At 41.8% G+C, this 12,352-nt stretch overlaps 1 protein-coding gene across 1 annotated transcript in view; it reads left to right on the forward strand.

Annotated features, from left to right (window-relative positions):
* The first annotated feature begins 839 nt into the window (after positions 1 to 839).
* The window catches only part of LOC105918113 (kappa-type opioid receptor), a 69,395-nt gene continuing 57,882 nt past the window's right edge, over positions 840 to 12,352 (forward strand). The window contains exon 1 of the mRNA XM_036125610.1: positions 840 to 966. The gene's annotated coding sequence lies outside the window, so the exon portion shown is untranslated. The remainder of the gene's footprint in view (positions 967 to 12,352) is intronic.

The raw sequence follows: 12,352 nt of genomic DNA on the forward strand, positions 1-12,352 counted from the left end.
ATCCTTTGACCTGGAAATCAACGCACTTCTCAACAGTAAAAGAAGAGTATACTTCACTCACTGAAAGCCTCGGCGTGATGATTAACTGGCGTCGGCCTCCGTGTGGGGATGCAGGAAATGGAGAGTTTTTGTAATTGGCTGATGGATGTGCAGCATGCTCCGCTTTGACAAGACTTATTAGTGAGAGTAATGTCTGCTGTCAGGAGGCCACCTCTGCCCTCCCACTGATGGTATGTATGGCCGTGTGGGATGTGCTGTTTGGGTTTCTTCGTCATAGTTAAGAATAGGGACAAGTGTGTCACGCTGCCTGTTGGTAGACGTGCGAACACCGCGATGACAAATCAGAGAAACATCCACGGCCTCCACTCAGCTGAAGTACATCTGAAGTGACAGGGATGCGACTTCAGAGGACATTAATATAACAACATAATGACTGCCATGTCATGAAATGTTACTGTTATTTTCATCTCACAGAAATGAGGGAATCGGCACGCAAACCGCTCACAGAAGGCAGATTGCAGTTCTGGACATCACAGAAGTTGAGGAAACCCCAGAAGAGTAGTAAGTCGGCCCATCTGGCCTTTTTTCCTCAGAAATCCCAGAGATTTGCTTTAAGTCTCCGTCCTGGCATGGTTGACTTCAACCTTCTGTCTCCAAACTGGAATTAATGCTGCCAAATTATGGAGAGAAAGTTTGAACACCAGTTTGAAGCTGAGTGTAAATTGGTGTAATTCTGTTTTACTTCCCTTTAACGCATGGATCTGCACGTATTAATAATCACACAAGTAAATCATTTATCATCACAACTATTATTTTAATATCTCCTTTTTCAGATGAATCAGTACATGCCACATCCACTGACAGCCAGGCAGCCGGTAGATGTGAGGCGTTTAAGGACCTCTTTGATCAGCAGTGTCTCCCCTACAGCCTGGATCAAGAGTTTCCATGATAACCAACCGCTGTGAGGTCAGTGGGTGGCAGCAAAGGGTTGCCAACTTTTCTGAACTATTCTGAAGTAAGCATTCAGAAAAGTTCTGGGGAAATCTAACAACCTTTTCAAATTTTCACAGAGAAGCGTACTCGTGTACTTGTGTATAGTTTAAGTTCTGTAGAACTTAAACTTAAACTTATAGTTTAATGTAGAACTGCCACTGGCTGGGCTGCAGCTTCTTAGTCATGGAGACCTAGTTACGTACAGCAAGTATTCATCTTTTATTAAACAGACTTTTGACATTCTCTTTAATTTCACAATAACATCTATCCAATGATATTGAATTACTCAGACTTTGGTGCATTAAAATCTGCTTTGAATTCAGTTATGAAAACTGGCTAATTAACAGCAAGTCTTCTCAAAGAACAACTGATCCAAATATTGTTCTTATATTGCTAGACCCAAAAAGGGTTCCATTTATGATTGTTAAAAAGTCAAATTAAATTATTCAGAATAATTTGCAAACTGGAAGACCATATTTTATTATGACAAATGAGTAAAACCCTTTTTTTAAATCTGAATCTACACTGCTTTTCTCATTCATTTCCTTCGAAAAATCTGACTAACTATTTAATATGATAATTCTATGATAAATCATATTTTGTAGAGCAGGTAAAAAATAACAGAATTTTTCTGGTTTAATTTTTTTTTTCATTTTTTGGCCCTCAAGTTCCTTTGACTTGACAATTTTGGCCCATGTACCGAAAAGTTTGGACACCCCTACTCTTGGCTCTGTGGAAACCATTTCCAACAAGAGTGGAAGCTGCTAAAGCTTCAAAGGGTCAAAAACAAGCAAATACTTCAGGCAATATATTGTGTGTACTAAATATTCATGTAAAGAAACTCATTATTATGCTATGGGAGTTTACTAAGATAAATTTCTTATATCCCCACGCCTATGTTTTAACCTCCATTTTCATTTTTGCAGAAACAAAAAGAAAGCCCAGCAAGGCTCCCAAATGTAAAAACCCTTCCTCGGCTCTCAGCTGGTCGGCTCCTTTGCAAACAGATTAATTACACCATTGTGAGACTGCTTTGAGAAATTGGATTTGTGCCTTATTTAGAGTGATGAATTAACCACAACCGCTCGCTGAAAGTCTGGACTTTTCTTACTGTTCAGAAACCACTCAAAATGCATTAGGGTGCCAAATGAATGAAGCAGTGCCACATTATCTTAATTATGGTGGAAATATGTTAAAAGTGCAGCAGCTCACCAGAGGAAGCTTTAAAATAGAAGAAGAAAGCAATGTAAACTGAGCTATCAAATAACTATCTTATACACCTGCTAAATAGAGATCTTCTCCTCAGATATTAAGTAAAACCATGGGTTGGTATTCAGAAAATAGGATAAATAAACAATTAACATTGATTTATTCCGAATACTTGTTGGAATATAGATGAAAACACCTGGTTAGGTGTATCTTGAATGCTCTAAAATGCCTGTAATTAGCTTTTCTACATGAATAATTGTTGATCTTGTGTTCATTAGCCGCAAATGATATGTATAAGAGATTGCACATGGTTTTAACCTTGCAGATAATTATCACCTCTGCGCTTCTGCAGAGGAAGCATTTCCCAATCCTGCTGTGAGGGACCCCTGCCTCGCTCGCTCGTTTTTTTTTCTCCTTCTTTTTTTTTTTTTTCTACGTTCTCCTCCTTCAACACACCTGCTTGAAATGCATGAGTCATTATCAGGTCTCTGTGAGCTTGATGACAAGCTAATGAGGCAAGCCCAGCAGCTGAATGAGGTGTGTTGGGCGCTGAGAGACAGCAGGCACAGACACAGCAGGGGGGTTCCCAGGACAAGGATTAGGAAGAAATACTCTCAGGATGTTTGGAGGATAATGCTGTTCTTTCTCTTCTTTCATTTCATTTCTTTTTTTTTTTTTTGGATAAGCGTGAGTTTTTGTGTAGTAACTCACTCCAGATGAATATTTAAAAAGTAAGGGCTCAAATATTTTCTTATAGATTGTACTCATGTTTGCAATTAGCTTTTCAAAAACTGTCACAGAAGGACTGTTTGTTATTTTTAGCAATCAAAAAGGATTATGGGATGACATCAACATGCTGTTTGGTAGGCTGCCTTGTGAGACAGCTAAATTGTTGGCTGCGCTTGACACAAACCAAAAAAGGTTTAAAAAAGATAAAACAACTGGACATCTATTCTGAAGAGGAAGACATTTTGCTTCCCGCCGAGGCCTCGTTAGAGCTTGGATTCACGTGTAGATTCACCTGGAACTGATCGCTCCAACAATGGAGAGTCGTTAGGCTCATATCGTTTGCCTGGCTCACAGGAGAAATACACGGAGGAGTGGATTTGGGTGAATATTGGCAGGAATCAAACCTATAGCTGGGTTGTATGTTTTTGAAAGTTGAAATCGGAGTCGTCGTCCCTCTATTTAAAGTTTTTTTTTCTCGCTTTACATAAATGGCTTCCTTCATCCCTCTCTCAAACCATTTTTCTTCTCTGTCCAAAATGTGAACATTTCGGTCCTCAAAAGAATCCAAGCTCTAACGAGGCGTCGCCAGCAGGTCAATGAAGCTTGGAAATTCAGACGACTCCAGACATTTTGAATTCAGAAAACTTTCTGGATGGGAAGCGAAACTTCTTCAGCTTCAGAATAAAAGTCTAGTTGTTTTGTTTTTTAACCTTTTTTTTGGATTGATCATGACCTGGATGACTGAGAATCTTCACCAACATCTTAACACAAACTTTCTGTAATTTCTTTTCTTGTACTTTTCAGTTGTTAACTTTTGTATGGCATTTTAAATAGTTTTAGATTTGTTCTAACTTTTCTTGCCGGTCTCAAGTTTTGTGTTGTTTTATAGTTGTTCTGTACATTTGTGTTTGATGTTCTCTAAACTATAAAAGACATTTACTGTGTCTATTTGTAAACCCACTTTTACCCAGAACATCAGGTACGTTTTAAAATTGTATTCAACCTGGTCACATTCCTCCTCCTCCTTCTATTAGACATCTCTGCATCCCACTCATCCTCCTCATTACTTTTTCCAACTCATCTTCATCCTGCTCCTGCTTCTCATTCCTCTTTATACCCTACGTCAATATCCCTGGTCACAATCCCTCTTCATCTCATTCACCTTGTATGACATCTCTTTATCCCACTAATCCTCCTAACAACAAGTCACCATCACCTTCATCCTCCTCATTGATGTTTATGACACCTCATCATCCCACTGATCCTCCTCATTCAGTCTTAAAGATGCCTCTCATTTATCCTAACTGTCCCTGTTTACACCTTTTTTCCCTCCCACTCATCTTTTTAACATCCTGTTCGTTAATCTTTTGATTCTCATCAATGTATACATTGACTCTTGGTTTCACTCGTCCTCTCAGTGCTTCTTGACAATCCTCTTCATCCCTCTTTACAACACCTTATCATCCCTTTTATTCTCCTCATTCCTGTTTATGAAATTTTATCATCTTATTCTTCCATCTCTTTCCCCTCGACAACACATCTTCATCCCACCCATCCTCTTCATCCCTCTTTACAACCCTTCTTTGTACCTCCCATCATGTTGATCCCTTTTTCATGACACTTCTTCATCCCACTCATCTTCCTCTATACAACCCTTCTTCATTCCACTATCCCCCTCATCCATTTTCAAGACCTATTGTTCATTGCAATTCAGTTCTATTTAGCTTTGTTGTAATTTATAAAATGTTTATTCTTACTTCAGAGCACAACCAAAAGATATCAAAAACACAAGACTTCCGAACCTTCTGATCCTTATATTCCCTCATCATATTTACAGTAATTGGTAAACCAATAAAATAACAATGTTGTGGGATGGATGTTGCAAGAGAACTTGCCTTAGCTGTATTCTGATGTCCTCAACAGTTTATAAAGAAATAAATTAACCAAATTGGCTGGGTGGGGGACAGAGTCAGTTGCTCTGAAGAGCTTTCCAGCATCTAGTGAAGCACTTTCTATCAGAACAACAGTACAGGACAGTTTATTTGAAAGGATTTAAGATGATAAATCACCTTTTTATCCAGGAGGAGCCCAAACATCAACCTGTCAAAATCTTTTATTCATTAAACCTTGAAGTTTGCAATCCCCAGTGGCCTTTTGCTTATTCACTTTTTATGTCATATATATATATATATATATATATATATATATATATATATATATATATATATATATATATATATATATATATATATATATATATATATATATATATATATATATATATATATATATATATATACACCACAATTTTATGACTAATATTTAGAAGCAGTCATTTAGTGAATTGTATAAAATTTCCCATTGAGAAAATAAAACTTCTGATATTCTAGTAAAAAGGAACACGTCACACGACCAGCTTTGAACCTTGGTTTGCTTTCTTCCCCTCATCTTCTTAGGTGAATTTTAGGTTTTGATGACACCCACTTCAATTTTTCTATTCCTTGAAGGTGCATTCAGATTCTCCATGCATTAAGCCCTTATTTTCCATACCCTATCATTACTCCCCCTGAGGCACTCTCCGGTCATTTGCGGCACCACTTCAGAAAAGAGTCAGCGCCACTGGAGCCAAAACCCTTATTGCTCAGCAACAGATGCAGCCGATGTGTCGAATCCATGTTTGGATGTCATTGTTGGAGCAGCTGGGCTTTTAGAAAGCAACGCCGGGCAGAAAATTGCTCCAAACATTTTAGGCTATATCAAAATGAACTTGTTCCAACCTTGAGCTGTGCGTGGATGTTTTTTTTCCCCCCTAAGTTGCATAGAAAGGATAATTAATCTATTTTATTTAGGCATGAATTACTGCTTTTGAATTGTCCACCATGAGCTTATTTGGGCCATCAGGTTAGAGGCAAATGGATTTATTAGGTAGCTGGAAAGGAAATTAAGCTGAAAATGAAAGTTTTCCTCATTCTCTTTGTGCTGTGAATAGAAAAAAAAAAGAAATGAATATATGTGTATAGGGCTCTGCAGTGGGGGCTCCTGGGAAGCTTCTGCTTCATCCGTTTGTTGTCACTTCAAAGAGTAATTTCCAGTGGGGGGGATATTTCTCTTCTCTTTCCTCCCTTACTGATATGAGAAAGGTCTGTAACTGCTTTGCTTTTTTGGCCCTGAAGGGTCAAAAGTCTGAGCTTCTGTGCTTGTTTACCAAACACAAGCCATTCATTGAGTTTTAGTTAGAATATTTAACACATATTCCTTGGCACATTGGGAAATTTGGAGAGGGGAAAAAAAGTAAAGTATCACTAATTGTAGACCCTTATATCACAGTTATTATTTTCTCCATTGCATGGATGGATGGACAATAAGGTTGGGTCACAGATTGGTCACATTTGATTGACAGTTGGTCTACGGTCTTCTCACAGTGGGATGCTCATGAAAAGCCCTCACAGACAGGAGGCCAGGAGGCATCCCAGTGAAAAACAAAAAGCCACCTCGATGGACTGCTTTTTGAGCTGTGGCTCTGCACCAAACCTCCCCCAGGCAACAAAACCCCGTTCTCTAGTGCCGAGCTGGCCTCACCCATGGAGGAAGCTCATTTCAGCTGGAGAGTCAGGATATTCAGTCAGGACCATGTTGTGAGACGTTGGACGTGACCAGACCAGTAAACTGAGAGCTTTGCCTATCAGCTCAGCTCATTTTTCAGCCAGTCTGGAGTAAATGTTTTATTTTTTATTTGGAGGCATGGCATCAGACTTACAGTAGATGAGTTGACTCTCATTCCGGTGGCGCCAATCTCATCCAATCTAGTGTATCCAGAAAAAAAAGGACTTCAAGAGAAATACATGTTCTGCATTAGACCCTGAAGTTTAAAGACCTCTCACCCTGTTTTGATTGACTAAGCTTTGAGATCTTGACCATGATCACAAGCAGCGCAGCCCATATAAAGCTCCAACTTGTACCCGAAAACAAAGTTTGTACTGGGAAAGCTTCTGCAAAGAGCCCAGGGGGAGGACGGCTGTGAACCTTCTCCAGAGCTCCAACACACACATGGATCAGACCATCAAACTTTTATGGACAACACATCCATTCTTCGTCATTAACTATGCAAGGCCAAAGATGTGGTCCATGAAAGCAGAAGCCTCACTGTTCCCCTTTAAATCATTCACCAGCGAGTGCCTGGTGGCCTGTTGGTCAAACCTGCACCACCTGCTCTGAGTCTCAGACGCATGAATTCTCAGCATGAGGATATCACGCACAGTTTTAGTTACTTTTTGTCAGATAAATACGCATTTTTAATCAATCTCCGTTTTGCAAACGATTTAGTGGAACTTCCTCCAGTTGAGACACTATTATAAATGACTATTTTTACTGACTCAGCACTAAGCAGCACAATAAGGTTGCCTCATTGCTACGTCATCAGGTACTTTTTAAATCCCAGGAGCTTTTAGGAAAAACAAATCTTACACATTTTTGGAAGCCTACAGTTAACATGTTTCAAAAGAGACAGGATTTAATAACATCACTGCAAAAACCGAACTAGAAATAAGTCAAATCTTCTCAAAATGAGTGTATCTGTCCTTGATTTGAGCAGGTAAATAAGATGATCTGCCAATGGAACAAGATTTTTGCACTTAAAATAAGAACAACTCATCTCCATCGTCTTATTTGAAGTGCAGGATGTCTAATTATCTTATTTTAGGGGTCAAAATACTCATTCCATTGGCAGATAATCTTATTTACCTGCTCAAAGCCAGGGTAAATACATTAACTTTAAGAATATTTTACTTATTTTTAGATCTGTTTTTGCAGTGATTAGATGACGCTGGTGGGAGGCAGTACAGGAGACTTTATCAACTGAGTGTATAGAGTGTATGGCAAGGAGAAAAAGATCCCACTTTGTGAATGTTACTTTGACGAGCATCCAAATCAAAAGTTCATCATTCTTAGTCCTAAGTATTGCATATGGACACTTATGAGCACGATTGGGGGTTTGGGGGATAGAAGACTGTATTTCAGCTCAAGTAATGATAAAAATCTGTTTTACAGTCTTGTTTAAAATGTAAGATGCATGCATTTACATGTAAGAGGTCAGGTTTTTGTGAAAATGTGATGCCAGAGTCTGCGATAGACTGGCGACTTGTCCAGGTTGAACCCTGCCTCTCGCCCATTGACAGCTGGAGATAGACACCAGCACCCCTCATGATCCCACAAGGGATAGACGTGTTAGAAAATGGATGAATGGATGGATGATGGATGATGCCAGAGTCACAAGAATCTGTGTCATGTTGAACTGCCACACTACATTATTTTTTTATACAACTACAGGACATGTGGGCATCACAAATGGCACACCGTTTTCAGCACCGTTGGTCTTATATTGGAATCTGTACATTTCGGTTTGGGGGTTTGATGTTGATCTGTATGCATTCTGGTTTCCTTTCACAGTCCAAACATATGCATGTTAGGATAATTGATCTCTCTGAACTGACCCTCAGTGTGTGTATGCATGGCTGTATGTCTGTGTTGTCCTGTGAGGGACAGACAACCTGTTGTGCTACATTTTCTGAGTACACGATAAAAACAATTAAGATTGTTCCTTTTCCTCATAACTAACAGCCTGGTGAGGGTATGCCATGCCTTTTGTCTAACTTTTGAAGTTACAGTACTCATTTTGTCAGTCACAAAGATATTATGGAGTGCACACATAGCAGCACTGTCAGGTTTTAGAAAGGACTTCTGTATTAATTCAGATTTTTCTTTTGAGTTATGTGGTTTGGTTGTCGACTCCCTCCTTGACGGGCAAACGGTGGCACAATGTCAGAAATCTGAGTGCTTGGCAGCTACTGTAGGGGTGTTTTCTGCTGTGTTGGTATTTTTCTGTGCTTCGTTTAAATTCAGATTACCTTGTGCTCCTCCATTGTGTGCAATTGATTTACCATTATACAAGTTGCCCTCCTTTGTCTTTGTTTTAGGTCCGTTTCTTCACTTGAGCTGCTTAAACTTTGATAAGTCCGTCGTTGAGTCTAGTTGTATTTAGTGGAACTCTTTTATGGACCAAGTAAATATATTTTTTAAAGCTTTGGTTAAAATTTCACTGTTCAGCAGCTCACAACAAAAATCTAATTAATCACAATCCAACCGTGGATTTGGTGGAAGGTTTTATCCATAACTGGTGGTTCTTTAGGACGTTTGCAGCGTTATGTTGCCCTTAAAAGCCTCTTCCACTATTATGAAGTGAGTGTGAAGCTTGTGCATTTGAGGCCATTGTGTTTGTTGTGGTGCTCCATGGCTCTAATCAATGTATCATAGAGAATAGAGTCAGTTCACCTTTCTGTAAAACTGATTGCAATAAACAAGGGGGAAAAAAAGGCTGTAATTACTTTTGAGCTCACCGGGCTGTTGCTAATTTGTAATTGGAGAAAGTCTTCATTATCGGGTTCACTCATTCGGATTGCTGTTCTCCTGTGTTCATTATTTGATGTTTCACAACCAACTCTCTGCAGGAGAGTTCTCAGTCTGTCAAACTAAAAGTTAGATTACTAAATGTCCTCTGGAGGTTTCTCTAACATGTCTTGGTGCTGGTAAGATCCAAATGATATGAAACTATAATTGTATAAAAGATGTAAAAGTTGCACATCTGATGCACATTTAACAATCAAAGCATGATTACTGATCACGTCCCTCTTTCTAACAAGCCCATCTGGTGAAAGGCTGGCAAAAAAAAAAAACAATCATCTGTTTGGACAGCTCTTATACAGATGATTTTAGATGATGATTCTGACCATTGTCTTCACATATTGGACACACAGCTCAAGAATATAGGAAATAAAGCTAAAAAATAAAAAATTTTCTTGTCTGACAAAGAAGAAATCGCTCAAACTTTGTTTTGGATGTGCCAAACCCTTTCAATCAAATCTAATGTCTGTTGTACCAATAAGACTTTCTGCAGCTGCTTGATTTTGACCTCCTTTTTGAGATTTTCCTGACCCAGTTTATGATTATAGACACAATCACAAACGCCCAGATTGTGCATCACCTGTAGGCTGGATGTTTTTTTTTAGGCATCATCCATAATTTTAGGCAATTCAGTTTGATTTGTATGACGCTAATTCACAACACATGTCATCTCAAGGCACTTTACAAAGTCAAATTCATTCAAATCATACAGACAGATTGGTCAAAAAGTTTCCTATCTAAGGAAACCCAGTAGATTGCAGTCTTGACAAGCAGCGTAGAGCCACAGGGACAGTCGTCTGCATTGTTGATGGATTTGCAGCAATCCCTCATACTGAGCATGCATGAAGCGACAGTGGAGAGGAAAACTCCGCTTTAACAGGGAGGAAAACCTCCAGCAGAACCAGAACCAGGCTAAATGTGAACGTTTATCTTCCTCGACTGACTGGGGGTTAGAGAAGACAGAGCAGAGACACAAAATAGCATAAAAGTACTGATGCAGGTGTACTTTCTATGTTAGAGAGGATAGTGGCAGATGATCTGCTCCCCAGGATTGCGTGTCTGTCAGGTTTGAAGTGTGTGAAAAGGAGCTGAAGTACAGACAAGGGCTAGGGAGCGGCTTGATGATGATTTGTTGTGAAACCAAAAAACAACTTATAGGTTAGGCAGGTGATGACAAGAGCCAGACACATGGGGGCATAACGGAGGACCTGACAATGAGTATGTGACTATACTGAGTCAATAAACAGGGGAGGAGACAGAAGGGAAGACAGGTGGAGCAATTAGTGTAGGTGAAAATTCAGAGGTAATTAAGATGAGGGAGAGAGAAAGCAATGATCTGACAGAGACACGAGGAGAGCAGAACCTAAGGAGAAAACATGGTCAATGAGCAGATTTGATACAATAAGCTAACCAAACTGAAGACAGGCAGGCAAGAAAATAAGGATAAACAATAATAATAAATAATGAACAGAAAACTCCACTGCTACCCGTTACACATTGCACCCGACCCCTTTGGCCCCTCCGACAGGTGGTGAGCCCATCGGAAGGGGGACCCATGTCGCCTCTTCGGGCTGAGCCCGGCCGGGCTCCATGGGCAAAAGCCAGGCCACCAGACGCTCGCCAACGTGCCCCACCTCCAGGCCTGGCTCCAGAGTGGGACCCCGGTGACCCGCGTCCGGGCGAGGGAACACGAGGTCCAATAATTGTATTCATCATAAGGGGCATTTTGGGCTGCACTTTGTCTGGTCCCTCACCTAGGACCTGTCTGCCTTGGGTGACCCTACTAGGGGCTTAAAGCCCCTGACAGCATAGCTCCTAGGATCACTGGGACACTCAAACCCCTCCACCACGGTAAGGTGGCAGCCCAGGGGAGGGGACTCACCTCGACGCACCGCTCTGGCTCCGGAACCAGTCTCCTTGAGAGGGGCTGGACATTCTTCCACTCTGGAGTTGCCCATGGTGAGAGGCGCCGAGCTGGGGTTGGCATACTTGTTGCCCCCCATCTCGGTGCCTGCACGTTGGGGTTTTCCCCGGTGAACGAGAGGGTGGCCTCCCTCCGCATTCGTGTGGGGGGACGGGTTCTGACTGTTGTTTGCGCTTATGCGCCAAACAGCAGTTCAGATTACCCACCCTTTTTGGAGTCCTTGGAAGGGGTACTGGAGAGTGCCCCTCCTGGGGACTCCCTCGTTTTGCTGGGGGACTTCAACGCTCACGTGGGCAATGACAGTGGGACCTGGAGGGGCGTGGTTCGGAGGAATGGCCCACCTGATCTGAACTCGAGTGGTGTTTTGTTGTTGGACTTCTGTGCTCGTCATGGATTGTCCATCACAAACACCATGTTCAAGCATAAGGGTGTCCATATGTGCTCTTGGCACCAGGACACCCTAGGTCGCAGTTCAATGATCGACTTTGTTGTCGTTTCATCTGACCTGCGGCCGCATGTCTTGGACACTCGGGTGAAGAGAGGGGCGGAGCTCTCCACCGACCACTACCTGGTGGTGAGTTGGCTCCGATGGCGGGGGAGGAAGCCGGTCCGACCGGGCAGGCCCAAACGCACTGTGAGGGTTTGCTGGGAACGTCTGGCGGAGTCCCCTGTGAGGCGGAGCTTTAACTCCCACCTCCGGGAGAACTTTAAACACGTCCCGAGGGAGGCGGGGGACATTGAGTCTGAATGGACCATGTTCCACGCCTCTATTGCTGAGGCAGCTAGTCGGAGCTGTGGCCGCAAGGTTGTCGGTGCATGTCGCAGCGGCAACCCTCGAACCCGCTGGTGGACACCAGCGGTGAGGGAAGCCGTCAAGCTGAAGAAGGAGTCCTACCGGGCTTTTTTGGCCTGTGGGACTCCGGAAGCAGCTGATGTGTACCGGCAGCCGAAGCGGCAGGCGGCTCGGCTGGTCGCCGAGGCAAAAACTCGGGCGTGGGAAGAGTTCGGAGAGGCCATGGAGAAAGACTTCCGTACGGCTTC

The sequence above is a fragment of the Fundulus heteroclitus genome, chromosome 21 (genome assembly GCF_011125445.2).
Source record: "Fundulus heteroclitus isolate FHET01 chromosome 21, MU-UCD_Fhet_4.1, whole genome shotgun sequence".
Taxonomy (NCBI): Eukaryota; Metazoa; Chordata; class Actinopteri; order Cyprinodontiformes; family Fundulidae; genus Fundulus; species Fundulus heteroclitus.